The following is a 22,224-nucleotide window of genomic DNA, read 5'->3' as shown; positions in this document are numbered from 1 at the left end:
GGATTTACCTTGGAATTAATATAAGTATTCAATTTTTCTTATTTGATAATTTCACTTTTTTGTAATTTATTGGTGCACATATTCCATAAGTCATTTGGTCATCAATGTTTTTTTTTTCAAAAGCTTTATAATATATTGTATACTTATGTTTTATTTGCAGAGTAGGCCTACATGTGGCTATAAATCTTTGAAATAGAGACTGTAGGTGGTTTTAAACCGCCTCGATCACAAGAATCCCTGTTAAATTACGAGAACTTTTTTAGGCTGAAAAATACCCATTAATTATTCCTGCATTCACACCGCCCTGAAACATACCCTTCGGGATAAGTTCCTGAAGTAGTTCCTGAAGTTACGAGCATGCGCAGTATGGTCTAATAAGCAGGCAAGGCGCGAGATTCAAAACCACTAGCCCAGCAGCCACCCATGGCGCCCGGACCCAACGACACGTTGGGCTAAAAGTTCCCGTAATTTGCTTTCACATCGCCAAAATACCTGCGACCTTGGAAAAATCCCCGCGAAAGTTCTCGTAATTTCGCCAAGTACCTACTATTTAGCGGGTATTTTCTTTCGGGGAAATTACGCGTAGTTTGCTTTCACATTACCAAAATACCTGGTATTTTCTAATCGGGGTAAATTTCCCGATCAGAGAATACCTGGAACTGACGAACTTCGAGGCGGTCTGAAACCACCTACTGTATACATGTACATACATGTATGGGTATCAATGTCATGAGTTGCAATCCAGAATCCAAATAAATTAGAAACATTTGATCTCGCTCTCATTACAATATGAGTGGTATGAATGGGATGCAGAAATAAATGAAGTTGTTAGTTTTGTATAAAAAGCCCATTAATTCAGCCAAACATCGCATTATTTTGGTAATTTTAAACATGATTTTTTTTTTAAAGTTTGAATTCTCTGTCAGTTGGAATAAAAGAATATCATGATTCGTAAGCCACATTTTGTGTGAAAGATTTGATCTAAGAAAGCAGGTAAGAAGTGAAACACTTTATTAACAAACGTAATAACACCACTGATAGTAGCCACTATTAATCTATTTGAAATGCCTGGTACAAATTTTCACAAAGAAAAAAATAAGTGACATTAATATTGGTCACTACATTTCTGTAAGATTGAATGTTAGAATTATAACCCAATTTCATTAAAAAATAATACTCAAACATGCATTTTTGTATTTATTTGATGCAATAGTGTCCACTTGAAGAGAAGAGAAAGAATAACATCCTGCAAGTTAAATGATTGTTTCCATATTATGTTAGTGACCTTGATATTTGAATCCATGGGATCAGTTGTTAACACTTTGCCTGGGTGTGACTACTGTCAAGTGATATCCAGCTTTGGATATAGGTTTCTATTTAAAACTCATGATCTGTGTTATATTATGCACATTAAAACATGAAAGCTACTTGGTTATAGTACACTTCAAACCGTAAAAAATCTGTCACTTGCTTATATGTCAAACATGAACCTACATTTTCAATATGTATGTACATGTATGTACAGTATGTCACATATGTAGGTCTAACACAATGGAGCGAAGTAAACTGAATGATGTATGTTACAGCCAGTATTCCAAAACCGTGTACAAAAACATAAGAATGACCATATGATTGTGATGTTTTGCATGGTCAGCCCCCCACTTTGAAAACCGTTCCGCGGCCCTTTAATTGTATCAATGTACCTTGTAATGGGGCCCCGATAACAAAAAGATTGGCAAGTACTGTAGTTTTCTTAAAATTGCTCAATTCTAATGAACAATTCTAGTGATCCATCAAACAATATGGACACAATAATGATCTTGATTGGCCATTGTCATTTTGTGATTAATTGCAAACCTTCGTGTAACAAAACTCAGCACGACTCCCTGCTGATATAGCGCCTGCAGAGTTGTCAATCTGAGGATGGAATTGTTTTTATATAGATTGAGATTGATGTTGTTTTCATGGTACGATGTCAATGCTGATACTCCCAATTCAAAAAGTCATAAGCAATGATTGACATAAACACATGGGATCAGACATGACCAGAGGGCTGTTGTGACTGCAGACTGAAAGAATTTAGGGTTTAGTTTCTGTACACCTTGATGAAATTCAAATTGACTAGTCTTGCAGAGGTTTCTTTTGTTGAGTACAGATTTTATTAAGTACTGTAATTGGAAATTCTTATATGAAACCATATGTAGCTTAATACTCTTTCGATGAGTTGTCTTGGCAATAAGTCCAAGCATGGATATAGACTGTATACAATGTACATGTACATGTAGACCTGCTGTATTACCTTTGATATTGTATATGGGCAATTCCATGGAAAATGTTCACTTTCGAGAAAAAATGAAGTTTCAGATTTCACTTAAGCAGTCAAATTTTCTTAAAAAGTAATCTATAAAGTTTCAATTTCAAATAGAAAAATCACAATATTGATAAAATTTTGTGGTTTTTTCCATCATCAAAAAAATAAAATAATAAATTGCAAAATCTAAAAAATGTGGCTATTTTTAAACAATTCATCTTTCCTGTCTCTACTAAAAGCAAATAAGGTCCCACAGGTCTCTTTTAACTTTTGTATAGATGATTAATGTTTAAATCAACAGAAAATCATTGTTATATTTCATGCCATTCATCAATTTTAGAGAAATTGATCTTCAGATTAATGTGATTTCTTTACCATTATCAGTGTCATGTCCGTTACGTTTTTCACTTAAAGTTTTCACAGCTTACAGGAAATTTGTCTGAAGGTACTGCAGATTCAGATTCTATGTTAGAATTAAACCCCCTACCATGTGTAGCAATCATTTTCCCTGACCACTTCTCATTTTCATAAACATGGCGTAACGGACATGACAATTCGCGTAACGGACATGACACCTAATATATGACAAAAGGCAGGATTCACAAAAAAAAAATATTAGGCTCAGTGTCACAGACTGTGGTCAGTCTCAATTGCTTGAGGATAGCTGGATGTAATAACTCCTAGAATCTGCATGTCATTCTAGCTATTTTTAGAAGTTGGTAAATGATGAAAGTTCAGCTCTTGTTCTGGTATATTTTTCTGAGAATTAACGGTATGCCACATAATATTAGGATAAGATGCAGCTAAATCTGGCAACATACTCAGATCACAATCTGCATCATTTGTGTTTGAACAATAATTGATTATCTTAGGTGTTTGCACTACAGTTTGGAGCATGATAAAACTCCAACTTGTGAATTCATGAGATCTTTGATGACATTGCTTCAAAGTATCTGACTTTCACCAACCCTCAACTTCTTCAGTGATGGCACTGGCTCACATTTAAAACAAGTTTGTAAATATTCAGATATCTGTGTTACATGATGTAGCTCTATGAATCTACAGTGGCACTTCTTAATATCACAAAGCAAAGAGGCTGTGGAAGGAATGTGGCGCGATCAATAAATTATGTCATCATAGTATTTTGGTCAGCCATAATCATGAATTGAATGATGTATCTTCGTTTGTACACAAGCAGCGCAGACAATACAATGAAATTAGATACAGCCACATTTGTCAGCAAGCAAGATCGTAAGATTTAGTACATCCAAGATTTGATGAAAGGATGATTATACCCAGGATCTTTATTTTGAATGAAAAAAATCTCAGAAGCGATTTACAAACATTCCGATTACCTTATAACTCGTACATAATCGATAATGAAAGACTGGTTTCCAGGTACTGCTATTAAAATTTAAAATACTTTTTAATATCATTTTTTTAATCTTAAAATTGACATTAATACTAGTACATATTCTTTATCATAAAATACATTTTATAATACAGGTGTATGTTCATCTTGGATTTAATCAGGTCTGGTACATTTTGTTTTCTTCTCACAAAAAACCTGATTTGCTCTTCTCAGTGTGCCTATGGTACTATTAAAGCATTGTATTCTATATAAAATTATCATGTGGGCTATAGCTATTAAATTAATAATACCTGCCAAAAGTGCCAATAATATCTACATTTTTTTCTTAAGAATGTTAGTAAAGGTACTTTGCTGTTACATAATTACATTCATTATTCATATTTCTTTCATTTTGCAACTAAGAAGTGCTGATGAAGTTCACTTCGGAAGGGTGTCATGTCCGTTACGCTAGTGTATATTGTCAAATAGTAAGCCATGAATAAAAAATAATCTTTACTATCAACTTTTTCTCTTTTAATTAGATGTGGCGGATGGTAGTAACTGGAAAATAATCATAAACTGTTGTTAACTGGTGTAAAAGAAATTTTTCCAAATATTTTTTTTTTTTATAAATATTGTACGCAAAGCCCCCCTCTCAAATTGCAAAATAATAGGAGATATTACAGATTACCAGTTATGATGTGTGTCTCTAACCTCTAGCCTTAACAAGTAACCAATTAGACTTGTACCATATCTTGTAATAAAATAATTATATTCGCTTACAAAAAGTGGACGAAACTGTCATGTCCGTTACGCTTCATGTGTCATGTCCGTTACGCTACATTTTGAGCTATGAATACAGAATGCACTGTAAAACTTTTGTTAAACACCATTTTATGGATAGAGCATGATCTTAAGGTTAAATTAACACCAGCGTCAGGTGCATGCAATCTAAGAATTCACAGGAATTTTGATAAGCAATAGGAGGTAAAAATGCTTCGTCCATTTCGTGTCATGTCCGTTACGCTGACAAAGAGTGCAATTTCTGCGCAACTGTTCAACGAAACGATTTGAAATTTCATGTTTATGTAACTGATACTTAAATGTGTCTGATAAGCTCAGTAGCAATTATCAAAAGACTGCTAATTCTACTGTATAAACCTTTGAATTACAAAAATTTGTCTGAACGTCATGTCCGTTACGCTGGAATTGCCCATATATTGCACATCCAGAGGCCCTTTTGGAGTCAATGACAACAAGGCAAAAATCTGAGCCACCTGTCTTTAAAGTCTTTTAAAGAAATATGAATAATTTGTAAAACTTACAAAGTACACAGAGCTCTGGATTTTTTTTGTTTAAATCTATATTTGGAGTTGTTCCTATTTTTACTGTGTCATACCCTGAACTAGAAACCATGCTGATGATAGGCCTGATACTATACATATATGTACACTGCAATCGACATTTTCCGAGCCAAGATATGAAATCAATTTCTTTTTTAGATGGCTGTTGGGAAGATGGAATTTTTGGCCAAGACCCAAGGGTGACTCATCTCAGACATTACATAGATCCTGTCATACATTGTTGTAGCTAGAAAATCACATTAAATTGTATTTTGGATCTTACAGAAGGCCTACTTTGTGACACATACATATTTTTAAAATATAAATTACAGATAAATACCAGTTTGTGGTAACAATCTCAAAATGAGTTCAAACAGAATCCAATGAAATGACCATCCAAGAGTTTTTATGTATAAATAACAAAAAAATTGTGCCAAATGGCTCCAGAAAAAAAAGTGTAATTGCTGAGAAATGAGCAAAATAAGCATGTAATTCCATAAAATGTCAGGTATTTTTCTAAACAATATTATTACACTGTCCCACATATATGCCTTATATGTTAGTGATCATCAGAATTACAGGTTTTCAGCTAAGATTTCATGGTTTCATAAAGATAAGTTCATTTTCAATGTACCAGAACTAGATCTATGAAAATATGGTGGCATTCAACCTTGATTTTAAAGACGTTCTCATGAAATAGTTGTTTGTTGCAACTCAGACTTTCTTTTACCTTTAAAGGAGTTGTTTCATGCCTTTCTAACAGTTTGAGGCAGACATTTTTTTTGCTACATTTTCCAGGGTACTTTTCTATTGAACGAGTTACAAAATAGTGCTTTATTAAATGACTGCTGAAGCAATGCAGGGTAGGAAATAATTGTTAATATTTTACGGGCTATTTTTTTTTCCACATTAGGGCAATTACAGAATTTCTGTGGGTCTTTCTTTCATTTTAAGGATAAATATCATTATTCTGTCATTGTTAGAATATTGAGTTCTAAATAATCCTGAATAATTTTTGTGCCAGATCTTGGGATGACTCTACGAACAATGGTTGCCCCAAAGCATGCAGCTTGGGAGAATTTTAGGGGTGATTTGGGCTGTTCTGTGGGCAAAATCGCCCGTCGCCCTCATGTAGTTTCTACGCCAGCCTCTTGTCGAGGCCCTGTTGGCTGCTTTCCGAGCGACAATGGCTAAGCAAGGGAGAGAGCAAAGCAGAGCGCCGCGAGACAGGCCTCTTGACATCTGGGCCGAATTTCACCGACTTTCTTTTGTTTTTATTGTTTTTACCAATATTCCGACCAAGAACTGGTCGGTGAAAATCATCAAATGAGAGCGCGGGCCGCTATGACGTCATATTGAATATTCATGAGCTCATCTTGAATGGCGACCCATGGATTCTTGGCGAAGAGTGACGACGAAATATCAAAGAGCATTGAATATGCCTCTAAAATGCTGAATATTGACCGATTTAAGGATTTGCAAGTCGATGAAATTAAGTCTGCACTGAAAGGACGAGATGTTTTTGTAAATCTACCCACAGGATATGGAAAAAAGGTAATATTTCATGCGATTCCACTATGCATCGATTATCGATCTCCGCTGTGCAGTGAGGGAATGCTGTCCAGTTGCTTCCCCTTGACTCGATCGAGTCTGACAAGCGGCTGACCAGTATCTCCCGGGAAGTTTCGGGGCGGTGATGGGTCTGTTACTACGGCCAGTACTAGTAGTAGCAGTAGTAGTACCACTACTTGTAGCACCACTACTTGTAGCATTTTGCTGGTTACTAGTGTAACCAGTGTAACTAGTGTAATCCCCTTTAGTGTCCCGCAATTAAATGAATCCCCTGCAGAATAGTGGACTACTATAGTATTCCGAAACCCCGGACGAAACAGCTTTGACATTTCATTGGTTTACTAGGCCTAGGTGACCGCCGGTAATATCATGACTCATGTATATTCATTAGGAACACGTTCCTCATGAATATATAATTCAGCTCAGAAGTCAAGAGGCCCTGGCTCACGCCAAGCCTAATTCGCTTTGCGAATTAGGAAATCCCTCGCTTCGCTCGGGAAGCAGCCACCAGGGCCTCGACAAGAGGCTATTCCTACGCTGAAGCATGGACCAAGTAGGTCCATGGCTGAAGCAATGTATCTTCAAATACCTTTGGCTAACACCCTGGGGAGGGGGCCACTTCCATTGATGAGTGGATACCATGCGTGACCAAAAAACATGTATAAAGGATCTATTTTTCAAGATAGGGCATGTTACGTACATAACATAAGAAGGATGTCAAAAACACTAAAATAATGAAAAAAAGGATATATATTTCGCTAGGAAAACTTTGAGTCTACAGTCCAATTTGCGAGGGTATTGAAAGACTAAAATACTTTATAAAGGATGTACTTTTTTTTAAGGGGTGCATTTTCAGAACATGGAAAATACTTGCTTAGGGTGCTTTTCGAAACCCCATGGTCATCCACTCGTCAATGGAAGAATGCCCTCGTCAATGGAAGTGCGCCCCCTTAACACCAGACACATCAACCAATTTATTTGCTGTTTTGCTTGGCTTGTAATTCACAATTTCCATGAATGACTGTTCCTTTTGTGGTTAATAATCAACCAATGAAATTATATGTGCATGTTATCAAGCTTTCATGATATGCAAGAATGGGAATGAGTGGGGGCAGATTGCAAAGGTTTTATCACCAATTCCTTTAGACTTCGGCAAGTATAAAGAGGTCCTAGATCTTGTTTACCTGCCAAGTTACTATAGGCTTAGAATGCATTTATAATGGAAGGAATTAAAATCGAAGTGACTAACTGGAGGGTTTGTTAAAGCTACAGCTATACACTCATTGGCAATTATTAACATGTTTAAAGGTTTATCCAGTTGGTTGATAATTGAAGAAGTTGTTTGTGGTGGAATGGTAATTCCTGTTTAATGTTTGCTATCTTGGGGGTGGTCTCTGTAGGTCTATCTGCACCAGCCCGATTTTTCAAATAATTGCGCTATTTCTGAACAATCTTGAGATTAATACTAAATAGGTTCATTATTGCGGACTGAAATAATCGCTAGAGGGTATTCATTTGTCTCGCAATCTACTATGGTCAACAAGGAAATTTGTGATCACTCTCGCAAAAAGTGTTCACTAGCTTTCTAGGAAATTCGTGATCACTTTCGCACAAAGTGTTTACTAGCTTACAAGTTCACGAGCTTTCGAGTGCCGCTGCAACTCTTTATCAAGTGACGAAAATTATCTGATAATGTAATGGAGACACAATCAAGTCAAAATAGCTCGCTATTTACAAATTATCCTGCTAATTCGGGAATATTTATTCTTGGCGTCACACTATAATGCATCGATGCCTCGCTCAAGCACGAATTGCTCTTCTTGCGCTGATGGAGATGGGGTTTCTTGAATAGATCTTGAGATTAATCCCGAAGAGGGCCGATCGAGCTAAAATCTTGAGATTGAGCAAACTTGGCCTGGTGCAGCACCGCTTTTAATCTTCAGAGGGTGTTCACATCTGTCAGACATTTTCGTCTGATTGGGAATTACTATACTGATGAGAAAGTACCAAGCATTTGCCAGTGTGAACAGCAAAGTGATATTCCTAAAAGAAAATACATGTACTAGTAAAATAATTGGTACTTTACAAAAATGCAATGAAATTTTGTAGGGATTTGTCAAGGTCATTAATGGGTGCAGTTTGAATATAAATTGTAAAAAAGGAGAGGCCAAGAGGAATGCTTCCTTGCATGTAATTGGCATGCACCTAGTACATACAAAAAAATATGGTTCAGAATTCAGATGGGTATGAATGCATGCCATATATTCAATCATTTGGGTATTTTGAAGCCTGAATGATTTGTTTGATTGATCATGGAGGTATAAATAGCCTAAATATATACCCCTTTCATAAACCCAATAAAACCTATCCTCCAATTAGCCGCCTAAGAGTAATGCGGATAATTCAATAAAAATTGCGTTCACAAACTCCGAAAATTATCCGCATTATTTTTACGAGCGCCCGTCCTGAAAAAGGCGGATAATCGTCATGACAACTGGACACGCCCCCTCCGATGCGGTTGTGTTGGAAAAGGGTGACCTTGTGACCGCACCATGGCAATTATCCGCATTATTTGGAAATACGTTCATAAACTCAAAATCTTGTCCCGATGCCGCTATTATGCGGATAATAGCAGCATCAGAATAATGCGGATAACTCTTGTCCTCCTCTGATTTTACGACCAAATTATGCTGCTATTAGCCGCATAATTGGGTTTTATTGGGTTTATGAAAGGGGTAATAGAGAGGTTTTTCATTTTCATTTTATAGCCACCAATCTTGTGCTTCAGTATATATAAAGGATCTCTCAAGTATGGAATTGGTAGTTTTAACAAAGTAGTGTCTTGCACTGCCAAGTTTTTTCTGTTGTTCATTTGATGAGTACCGGTAGTTGTGATTGCATGCCATTACATGTAGGTCTGCTTTTATTCACTGAGCATATCTAAGCTCATCTTTTTGATGTTGAGAGGATGCTCTGCAGTTATAACCATGTGAGTATACATGTAGTACTAAGGGTGTGTTCAGTGTCGATTATCAAATTCAAACAGCTACATGAATCATGATTGAAAACTAAAATTCAGAACACTGAACACTAACACGATCAGCGGTGCACCGTTCAGTGTAATATATGTTGATCGTCTTTAAATTTTCCGCTTTCGTTAGCGCAGCTTTAGTGCTCAGTTTGACCCATCACAAGAAAGGTCAGTTCTAGCACCTATTTGTGTAGGCTTCCACTGCGAGAGCAAATTCAAAGGCGTTTCAAAACGAGCTGACCGCGTTTATAAACGCATCTTTTTTTTACCTTTAAATTTTCCTCCTAATCGAGATTTGAAAGACAATTACTTTTATGACCGGGAATAGTGGATACTGAACACACCCTTTGTTTCTCATATCTGCATTTTGTAATCACGTTTTCAATCATAATCTGTGTTGCTGTTTAAATTTGGAAACCAACATTGAACACACCCTTATTTCATTTTGTGATCAGTAAAAAAAACCATGAGCACATCTAAGTCTTATTTTTGAGGTTAGATGTGCTCAAAACAAGAGTTTCAGAATCATTGAAATCTGTATCATTCTGCTTATATTTTTTTTAAGAATTTACAATAATAAATAGGCAATATACTAGAGTACAGTCCAAAAATGCACCCAAAGTGGAAATTATTGACGCTAATCATCAGATCACTGAGGTTAATGAAATGATCAAGGCCAATATGAGTACTAAAGGTGCCCTTTGAAGCTACATGTATACTTGTACATATGACGATTTCGAACTTTATTGCAAAAAATTTTTTGTGCTAGTAAAATCAAAAGTTTAGGGCTAGCAGCATTAAAAGGCTTCTACATTCTATGAGCCAGAAATCCATTAAAAAGGTCTGTAAAGATATTTCTGATTACCTTGTGATGTGCATTGTCAATCTGCATAACTTGGGGTGTATGCATGTCTTCACTATACCTGTTTGATTGCTCTTTGTAATGTTATACAGCTTAACAAGACTTCAAACCTCTCATTTCTTCTTTAGATTGCATTTAAATATTACTTAGCCTTCATTCGTATGTAATACAATGCTGGCTTACTGCCTCAAAAGCAAATAAAACCATTTTATTTTTTGTGATGTCACAGACAAGCAGCTTCTTCATACATATGTCATGTAATATAAATTCACAATAAAGCAAATTTCTCAAAGTAATGAAAGTGATTTTATTTGTGCAGTGGATATATCATCACACGCATCATTTCATATCCCCTACTGTATGGAAATATTGTTCCATTCAAAATTTTGAATCTATGAAAATTGTATTGCATGATACACATGGGAGAGCTGCTGGCATGCGACGTCAGAAAAAAAAAAAAAAAATCGATTTTCATGAAATCTTCATTAATATTTTGTGCTATATTTCTGCTTTCATTAAAACCAACTTATTAGGGTAAATCTCCCCTCAATAGACCTAGGGTGTGTTTAGGCTTCCATTGCGTAGATAGAATCAGCGTTTCCAAACATTGTTTCAAAACGCTGATCGTAAACGTGGTTCTGGGAGTGCTGTTTATTCTTAAATTTTTAAAGGGGAAATCAAGATCTCCATCTGGCTTTGGATCATAATTTTTGTTTAACAGGAAAGCGAGATCAGATTGGGCGCGACCTTTTTCGAAAGTTTACCTTTTCCGAGTGTTGTTATGGTCGACTAAACATCGAAAAATGTCTGATATTTAAGTAATTGCATGGAGCTACTTGACAGCCATAGAATTTCCACCATGGTGATGAAAATAAAGAATATTAAAGTATACATAAGGAAATAAGACATCTATTTGTTTATGCTACTGGGGCTTCTGGCTCAGCGATGTCTCATCATAACTCATGTTCCGGGATTTTTGTAAATCCCTCAACATTCATGGTGATCAAGGAGGTGATATCTCCTTGTGGTGATGGCAAATTATGTTGTTGTTTTATACAGCGCGTATCATTCAGTAGCATTTGTGCCATTAGAAGGGTATAGTGACAGTCTTAAATTAATAATCACAAATGCAAATGTACATTGGTCATTATTAGAACCAGGGAGATGAGAGATAATTCCGTGGAGGTAAGTAGAACCATGTGACTTTATTTGACCGCGGATTTTCATCTCACCGGAAGCATGTACCAAATGACCCTATTTAAACACGTTTAAGATCGCAGTCCTGTTTATACTTCCCCAGAAAGCCTGATTCTGGTCAAACAACGTTTAGAAACGCACCTTATTGTAAGTTTACAATCAGCGTTCTGAAATGTTGTTTAAATGAAAGTAAGCATGGATGCAACTGTTTTGGACTAATCACGTGTGAAAACGCTGATTCTGGCCTGAAAAGTGGAAGCATTAACAAGGCCCTAGGCTGCTCTAAATTTTTTTTTTGTAGTTTATTTCCTACCATGTATTTTGGATTAATTTACACTCCAGGGAATGCATCTTGAGTACCATGTTTTCTTGAGTTTTAGAGTAAAAGTTAATTAGGATCAAGATCTATGTGGTATTGTGTATTAGAAGCCTCAGAGATTTTAGTGGCTTTTTGATAAAGATATCAAGCCTTGCATGACTTCATGCCTTCAAGCTAATCTTTTCTCCTGTATTTGCATCTATTGAGGAAATAGTATCATTGTGAGATTTATTAGACCTTTTTTAAGAGATACCGCAATTGCAAAGTTCCCCAAACAAGTATAAAAGAAAATACAACGTACTTCTCCCTAGAATGTGATTATGGTAGTCGTTGGTGATTCGTACATGTATTTGCCAATTATATTTCACAGACAATATTAAGAGAAATCGTATGTAAAAAAAAATGGACAAGCTAACATCCTTGTTGCATGTTGTGAGTGTTCCTTCTGGATGGTGCTTTGAATATTTATGTTTCTTTTTGGGGGTCAAATTTTGTTGCCTTCAGAGAGAAGCTTGTATTATAAGAAGTGGTTTTAATCAAATTGACAGCAGTGCAATTTTTTTTCTTTAGAAAGGGATAACAAAAAAAGCGTGTAGATCTATTTCTTATAATTGATTAAAGGAGAATGAAACTCTTGGAGCAAGTTAGCTTTTGTGAAAGCAGAAAAATCAAAGAATAAGATCAACAAAAGTTTGAGTAAAATAGGACTAGCAATAGAAGAGTTAGGAGCATTTGAATGTCGAGATCACTAATGCTATGGAGATCCTCCCATTGGCAATGCGACCAAGATCGATGATGTCACAGATGAACAACTCTCCCCTTTTGGACACTGAAAATATACCCCAAAACATCTCTTTTTGCTCATTCTAATCATATGACAAACGATTCATCAATGATATAATGTTGTGAAACCTCTGTACATGTGAAACCTCGGTACTCTCTCATAAAGAGAACACCTCACCTTGTGATAGACTCTGTAAAAGTGAGAATATAAGTGAAATAAGTACTAAAGTAATGAGGGAGTTGTACGTGTGTGACATCACAGATCTTGGTCGCATTGCCAATAGGAGGATCTACATGGCATTAGTGATCTCAATATTCAAATGCTCATAACTTTCTTATTATTCATTCAATCTTCCTCAAACTTTCAACAATATGCTTCTTTGATTTTTCTCTTTGATATGGATTCAGCTGGTTTCAAGGGTTTCATTCTCCTTTAATTTTGCTCATATCAGTTGCCTATAACTGCATGCATCTACTTAGCCTTTCCCCTGTATTCAATCACAATCAACAGTGTCCAGATTCAGTCTAAAAAAAAGAAAAATACCTGTTTAAGCATGGACCCACCAGTTCATGACAAAAGGGAGTCAATAGGTGGTTTCAGACCGCCTCGAAGTTCGTCAGTTCCAGGTATTCTCTGATCGGGAAAGTTACCCCGATCAGAAAATACCTGGTATTTTGGTAATGTGAAAGCAAACTTCGCGTAATTTCCCCGAAAGAAAATACCCGCTAAATAGTAGGTACTTGGCGAAATTACGAGAACTTTCGCGGGGATTTTTCCAAGGTCGCAGGTATTTTGGCAATGTGAAAGCAATTTACGGGAACTTTTAGCCCAGCGTGCCGTTGGGCGCGGGCGCCGTGGGTGGCTGCTGGGCTAGTGGTTTTGAATCTCGCGCCTTGCCTGCTTATTAGACCATACTGCGCATGCTCCTAACTTCAGGAATTTATCCCGAAGGGTATGTTTCGGGGCGATGTGAATGCAGGAATAATTAATGGGTATTTTTTAGCCTAAAAATGTTCTCGTAATTTAACAGGGATTCTTGTGATCGAGGCGGTTTGAAACCGCCTAATGGGTCAATGACCCGACTACAGACAGTCCTGACCTGGTAACTTCCTGTATGATAGTGTAGGATCTTCCTATGGATAAGATAGTGGCAGGTTGTACCGGTGGTGGTGAAACATTCTTGGGAGGAAACATTGTGCATAAATGTGTTAACTTCCTTCCTGCCTCCAGTCCATATTCTAGTCTGCTGTAGATTTCAGTTGAATTCACACAATTATAAATCATTCAAAGATGTGTTGGCTTGGAGGTACATGTACATATGTATGTATGTATGTACGCCGTAACGGCATCAGAAAGTTTGTGAGAAGAATGAAGTTTATGTTGTAATATAAGGAAAAGATGCAGATGAAGCCCATGAAGGTGAAGTCTCACTTGATGGATCATGAAATGGGGAGGGGGAGTCTGGGATGGGGTACATGTACATGTACTATTATGCTTTTCACATTGCATTTCCTTAACCCCATACTATCCTTAGCCCCGGACTATCCTTAACCCCATACTATCTTTTTTTTGGATTCACACTCTTTCTTAACCCCATAACGCCTTAGCCCCGGACTATCCCACAGCTCATGAATATTGATGATTTTACCATACAGAGCGTGATTAACGTGCAATTTCGACTTCTGTGATTGGCTATTGCTTAGCCCAGTTTTGTTTCACACTGCATCTCTTAGCACCGCAATTGTGGTGTTAGCACCACAACATGCCGGCTAACCCTACAGATAGTACCGTACTATAGTACTGTACTATTTACCGTACTATTTACCGTGCTAGCCCACTTTGCTAAAATGTAGTGTGAAAATGAAGTGGGCTAAGCTTAACCCCGGGAAATTGGTGGGGCTAAGGCCCCCCCTTAGCCCCACCAATTTCCCGGGGTTTAGGAAAAAAGTACAGTGTGAAAAGCATATATGTAGCATTAGGGATAGTTTGACTTGGGAGTCTTACCCCAAAAATATTCTTGCTACATTGCATGCAAAATAGGAAAAAGATATATATATATATACATGTATATATTGACATCATGTCTCAGACATCTATGAAAACTTTTTGTGTGTGTTTGTAGTGGATATCATTATTCCCCGAGAATAAATAGCTACATGTACCCATCCAAGTACTATTTGTAGAAAATGTTTTTAGAATTTTTAGGAAATAAATCGGACAGTGTCATAGCCAGGAAAATACGATTGTGTGAACTAGTCAGTTAAATTTGATGAATGAGTTTGCTCTTGTGACAAAAGATTTCAGCCCTCATCACCAGGTGATTGCTTTCCTTTATTCTTTAGAATATGGCAGACATTATGAAGATACTGGCATCTGCCATCTTGGCTTCAGATCAGTAGCTTTCAGACCTACTCAATCCTCAGAATACCTGTGTAGGATTGTTAATTTGTCATTTACCTATTTTGTTTATTTCCTTTGACTTGTGTTTTCTTCAGGTGTTTTACATTTATGTTCTGTCTAGACTTTAGTTCATTTGCATTTCTTTTCAGTACTGCCCTTGCAGTCTGGACTTAGGTTATTTGAGTTTAATGATATTCAGTTGTCATTCATTCATTCTACTCTGAATGCCTTTCCTGTGTTTCTCTTGTCATCTTCATTCCTTCTCTATTCTCTCTTCAGGTGTTCCACTCATTCCATCCCTCACCTGATTCCTTAGTTTCTACTTCCATTATTACATAATCACCAGACATCTTTGTCATCTCATCTCATTCCTTATTGGTTTATCTTATGAATTGGGTTCTTACATTTTAGTTCGATCCATCTATTTTCTTTAGTTTGATTGGTTGCTATTTCTAATTTAAATATTTATGTAAATTATAGAATGATTTGATTTTAGCTGAGGCAAAGCAGCCCAAATATTAAAAAGTGCACTACCAGACTTCTTCGGTTTAAGTTCTCTTCATTTTGCGTCTGTTTCACTTATTCCCCCTTCAGCATGATTGATTGAGTTTGTTGATTTAGAACTTCATTTATTTTCTACCTCCAAACATATTATTTTCTCAACCTTACAACTGGTGGCAGCGTCGGTTCGACACCTTCACGCTATTCTTCAACTTTCCTCGGTTCCACGATTCAGTTTTGTCTGCATGCTCATCCTTTATCATCTGCTTTAGGAATAAACTTTTATGAACCTCGTCTGTCTTTTGGTCTACCCGGTGCTATCCAACAGCCATTCGTCTTTCTGCTCAACTTACCTGGTGAGTGATGACTCCTGTTTAGTCCTGAGTACATAAACCTGCAGTACCTGGTCGAAGTGAAACCGCAATCATCTCTGAACTATATCCCGAATACCTATATTTGTCTGCTACTGCCTCTTTATTCAGCCTGAAGACTCTCTTCACATCTTTAAGAGACTCTACTCCTTTCCACCTGAACATTTATTTTGCCACCATAACAATTTGCTGTGATTTCAGATCACTATGTCACGCAACTATTCTTCGGACACTAATGCCATGCTATCACGTCTAGATAGTTTGGAACGAGCCCTTCAACATCTTCAAGGCAATGTTACCCAACTTCAGGCATTGTTGTCCACATCTGCCCGATCATCTCCAACTCATGTTGCCGCCACGATGTGCAATAAGACAACACAGACAGAGCCGTCTCGTGTGTCTGCGCCAATGGACCTTGATAATCTCAACCACAAAGTAAGTGAATGTCAGAATGAGGACAGAAATATTTCAATGCTGAAATACTTCCTAGAACATGACATTAAACCCAAGACCAAGGAGATTGCTGATTTTGAGCCCCAAATGCGTCGACTTCTCTGGCAATACCAACGTTTCTTCCTGAAGGACGGCAAACTTTTCCGCAAACGAATGGCCTCTGATCGCATAACTGAACACCACCAATTCGTCGTTCCAGCAAACATGATTCCTGATGTCCTGAATACTTTCCATCCTCTGGATAATCACAGGACATTAGAATGCTCAATTTCCACCATCTCTGCGCACTTCTTCTGGCCTAGCATGAAGCGAGACACTACTCAATTCGCAAGAACATGCAGCGCTTGTCAACTAGCACAAAGTCACGAATCATCAGCCAAACTGGACCAGATGCCAGCATCAGCCATCCGCACCGCAGTTTGCGCCATAACCGAACTAACGAAAGATTTCATCAGACGCACAGATCCACCTAGAAGTTTGAGACGGAAACGACATCGCAAGAATCGGCACAACAACAACAACAACTTTCGCAAACCACCAGCAGATCTCCAACCACCACGTTCACCTCCGAGAGATTACCAGCCGCAATCTCCAGAGAACCCCTGGAAAGATCTCTCTCACATGCGCTCTTATTTCGCTCATCCAGACCATGACACATCCTCATCGCCAAGAGACTACCACCATTCGCGATCAACTCGTACGAGGGACCATCACTACTATCATTCGCCACCAAGATACCGAGATTACTCACCTTCAAGAGAACTGTATCCTGAGAACCATACCATCAACTCACCAGATAGATGGAGAGACTCTTATATCAACCCACCAGATAGATTCAGAGACTCATCTTCCAGGTATACTTACCAACATTCCTCTCATGAACATTTCCCAGTTTGAACAATTACTCTTGAAATGAGAAACCCTTTAGTGAACTCGGTGCTCATATGTCATTTGCAAACTCTTCAAAATGTCAAGTCTTAATGATCATTGGTATGATTTTCTGATTCTATATATATATATATATAAATGTGCAATTTTACAAGAAAACATTTTGCTTAAGAACCTTTTTTCAGAAGGTGCCAAGCATTTCATGTGCATTTACGTGTATTTTACTATGAAAACAAATATATTTTGAGATGTTATGTATGTTTTATGTTCTCAAAATGCTTCAATAAAACCTTTACAAGGGCATCATATATTAAAAAAAAAAAAATTGAACTTCAACTGAAAATTTCAATTTTTTTTATACAGTACATAAATAGTCATATACAAAATTTTGAATTTGCCCCCCCCCCACCAAAAACCATCAAAAACTATGTTTTATTGTCAAAATAATTCTCGTCTATTTTCACCTTCATTACAGCTCTTAAATCAAGTTTACTGAAGCATTCACTTTTGAAAAGTTTTGAAAACATTTTTGTGCTTACATGTATATCTCAAAGTTACAAAATTTCTTCTTTATGTCATTGATATGTTCATTGCATGCATAATGTTTGTGTTATAGAAAATCTGTTTATCATAAACCATTCTAAATGAATAGCAAAATTTATTAATCAATTGAAAATATGCTCTTAAACATATATGCCCCCTCCCCCCAAAAAAAAAAAAAATGTCTTCATGAACAAATATTTGTATAACCACAAGTTTATGAACTGATGCCAGCTGACATTTTGGGCATAAAATAATAGGAAAGTTTTGAAACATTTATTTTGCTGTTGGAATACATTTACTGTTAATAAAAGAGGTAAATTTTTACATATTCTTTTGTAATAGTAAATGATCTACTCTTAATATGTTCAAGATTATGATTGGAATTCAGGATCTTTCAAGTACTAGGCTTGAAAGTTTTATTGCATATCTCTCCAATATAAAGTCAAAATTCTAAAAATGTTCCTTCTCTATTTTGAAGTGTCTTTAAACAAAAAAATTGAAAAATGAACTTAAATAATATATATTTGGCAGACCCACTCTGTCATCTACATATAAATGTTATTTCAGAAAATATGGCATATATAAATTGGGAGTTTTTATCTGAATATATTAGCTAAATTTCATATTTTTTTTTAATTTGTTAAACTTCAGTAGTATTTTATCTTTATTAAGTACTGTTTTTATCTATTTGTCTTGTAGTGCTCTCATATGAGTTATTGTTCCATTTTGTTAGAATCCAGGAGATATCATAATTTTTCAGTCAGTAAAATGTGTTCGAGATTACTTTGCAATGAAAAAAAAAAATGCTCATTGATAAATTGAAAGGAAAAAAAATGCATTTCATTACAAATTCATCTTTAAAAAAAAAAAACTAAAGTTGATAGATAAAATTTTGTTTTCATTTTCTTTATTGGTGCATTGATGCATTACATAACATGCAATTACAAAATGAAATTAATATGGAAGAATTATTTGCATGTGCACCCCTCCTTTGGACTAAATAATTTTTTTTAAAAGGCAATATTTTCATTTTTTTAATGAAGTTACACATAATTTGAAATTGGTATACACATTACAACTTAATTAATTTATTGTTCTAAAAAAAAAAAAATCCTTTTTGGCTACTCAATGCAAATAAGTTTAAAATTCTTTTGGGTTTTTCAAATTTAATTTTTTTGGACACATTTGTAATAATATGTTGTAAATAATGAATTATGTGATTTTTGTTTGAATATTATGTAAATAATGTTAGATGTTAAAATTGTTAAAATCTGGTTTTGCAGAAACTGATATTCATTATAGTTCTTTGATTTGAAAATTGAGGACAATTTTTTGGAAGGAAAAAGTTTATGTAGGATTGTTAATTTGTCATTTACCTATTTTGTTTATTTCCTTTGACTTGTGTTTTCTTCAGGTGTTTTACATTTATGTTCTGTCTAGACTTTAGTTCATTTGCATTTCTTTTCAGTACTGCCCTTGCAGTCTGGACTTAGGTTATTTGAGTTTAATGATATTCAGTTGTCATTCATTCATTCTACTCTGAATGCCTTTCCTGTGTTTCTCTTGTCATCTTCATTCCTTCTCTATTCTCTCTTCAGGTGTTCCACTCATTCCATCCCTCACCTGATTCCTTAGTTTCTACTTCCATTATTACATAATCACCAGACATCTTTGTCATCTCATCTCATTCCTTATTGGTTTATCTTATGAATTGGGTTCTTACATTTTAGTTCGATCCATCTATTTTCTTTAGTTTGATTGGTTGCTATTTCTAATTTAAATATTTATGTAAATTATAGAATGATTTGATTTTAGCTGAGGCAAAGCAGCCCAAATATTAAAAAGTGCACTACCAGACTTCTTCGGTTTAAGTTCTCTTCATTTTGCGTCTGTTTCACTTATTCCCCCTTCAGCATGATTGATTGAGTTTGTTGATTTAGAACTTCATTTATTTTCTACCTCCAAACATATTATTTTCTCAACCTTACACCTGTATATTTACAAGAACTTGTTTCAGGCTTCTAATGCACCATATCCACTATGTAAAATTCTCTACGGGAAATGAAAAAATTTCTTGAACTTGTGAGAATGTGCAGTATTTTCTTACTAACACTAGCAGATGTGGAGCGTGGTTGAAACTTGCACCCATACCTACTTGTAATTACTTTTTACACAAAATACCTAAGATTTTGGGAAAGATCCCTACGAAAAGATCAACAATAATTCATTGATAATCTTCTTTCAAGCAAGTTGGTTATATATCCCATGTACAATTACTTGAGTTGCAAAAGTTTCTTAGTGCAAGCAGCTTATCTTCTTCAGCTGTATTCTTGCGAGGAGATGTATTGTGTAATCATGCAGACAATGATTTAGCAACTCATCCAAATTACTTTATTGGAGTTAATACCATTCTTTCTTCCAAGCAATCCCCTTTTTTCAAATGCATGGATGTGTAAAGCTGTCTATTCATATGTGTATTGTTTACTTTACTATTCTTAACTCATCCATGATTCTCTAATTGTGAAGTCTTTATCATGAGTCTTTCTATAAGAGGTAACTGAAGTCAATAATTACAAATTGGGATTTTAAGGGGGTTTATTAACTTCATTTGGAGGCTTGGGGCCTATGTGTATTTTGGCATTTTAAATGCACTGCTTTGTTAAAATTATTCTGGAAATTCTTTTCCTTCTCTTCCTTCGGAGGGGAGGATTTATTTCATAATAGTGCAAATAAAGTTCATTTTCTTTCAGTCATTATATTAGAAAATGAACATAAACACAAAGAGCCTGTGAGTTTTGTTAGAAGTTAATCATAAACACTTCATGCCTTCAATTGTTTTTTCAGCTGCAGGAGGCAAAAGGGAGTAGGAGTAGAAGAAGTCTTGGATCAAAATATACCTGTCAGTTTAGTAAGTATAATATTTTTTTATCAAGTTTCCAAGAAAGAAAGAAAGCAAGAGAGAGAAATGGATAGATCTAATTTATATGTGGAAGAGAGTGGAGAAAGATATGGCAATATGACGGGCAGAGAAAGGGAGGGAAAAGAGGGAGGGAGAAGGGGCAGAAGGAGAATAAAAATGGCTGGTCTAGGTGAAATGGCAAAGGTAAATATAATTCTGTATTCTGTATTTATAATGTTTCCTCAATTTCAATACTTCAATAAAAAAGATATAATCTTCAATCACATTAACTTCCTGTCTACATGATTAATGGATTCAGACAGGAATACTTGTGATATCCCCATGGTAACATTTTTGTTGAACTATCAATTTCAGGATCTGCTGTCTGAAACATTCAACCACTGACCAACTATTTATTTGTAACTCGAGCTGCCTGCTGGATTGCAAAAGCATCAATAATTGCAGATCACAAACTATTCTACTTGTAATTATGTAAAGTTGAATAATAAAAAAAATAATTGCCTTTTAATAGAATTGAGTGAATGAATGAAAGCAAGCAAGAAAGAATGCATCAGCGGAATGATAGTTCAGCTGTTAAGCTGATTCCAGCTATTTTTGCTTTTGATTGTCTGCTTGATTTAAATTTATCTTAGCTTTCTTCTGTACAAAGTTATGGGAGCTCTTTAATTTTAGCTTTTAACTGCTTTTTATTTTTGATCATTCACTCCCCTGATGGATGAATGAATGAAAGGCTCAATGACATAATGCCTGTATGAATGAACAAATGATAATGATAATAAAAATCATTATTTTTCAAAAATAAAGCAGGTAAGTACAATATGTCTTGAGATCAACTCTAGTAGAAATGTTGATATACTGTATTGGTAGTTATGATATATAGACCTGTATAGACATACAGTGTGCAAGTTTGCACTTGACATTGTTAGAGGAAACTGGCAGCAAGTATAGTCATTGTGTCCATAGCTGACGTACTTGATTCCCGGTCTGACCGACTTGGGGATATGCTTGAATTGTAATCTGATTTGACCAGACTTTGATAACTTGGGTGAAGATGAAGAGCCGTGAAAGCTTACATCTTTGGATAACATGTGATGTGATCACGCTCTTTTCTTGCCATTGATGTGAATCTCAGACACCTTGCTCTTATGCAAAGAGTTATTTGGTGGTGGTTCTACCCCTTTTGGAAAGTGTATCAGGTATGAAGAGTCAGATGTTTCACCCATAGCTGAAGTGATTCTTTATTTGGAGACATCATATTCACCAAGCTTGTGCATTGTAAGTGTAGAAATATTATGTATATTTGATTGTCATTAAATATAACATACAGTAGTGTTATGTTTTAGAAATGTCACTCTTGAAATAATTTTGTTGCGATTAG

At 35.8% G+C, this 22,224-nt stretch overlaps 1 protein-coding gene across 4 annotated transcripts in view; it reads left to right on the top strand.

Annotated features, from left to right (window-relative positions):
* The window catches only part of LOC129254837 (extracellular tyrosine-protein kinase PKDCC-like), a 59,429-nt gene that overhangs the window by 5,277 nt on the left and 31,928 nt on the right, over nucleotides 1–22,224 (top strand). Inside the window, exons 1-2 of one of the 4 annotated variants that reach the window (XM_064109311.1) lie at nucleotides 9,409–9,566; nucleotides 20,771–20,834. The gene's annotated coding sequence lies outside the window, so the exon portion shown is untranslated. Of the gene's footprint in view, nucleotides 1–9,408; nucleotides 9,567–20,482; nucleotides 20,556–20,770; nucleotides 20,835–21,764; nucleotides 22,122–22,224 lie in introns of those variants that run through there. The other 3 variants (XM_064109318.1, XM_064109307.1, XM_064109338.1) reach the window with 3 other exon arrangements.

Source organism: Lytechinus pictus, chromosome 2, assembly GCF_037042905.1.
Source record: "Lytechinus pictus isolate F3 Inbred chromosome 2, Lp3.0, whole genome shotgun sequence".
Taxonomy (NCBI): domain Eukaryota; kingdom Metazoa; phylum Echinodermata; class Echinoidea; order Temnopleuroida; family Toxopneustidae; genus Lytechinus; species Lytechinus pictus.
Note: the sequence above shows the minus strand (reverse complement) of the source record. Positions and strands in the feature narration are given on the sequence as shown.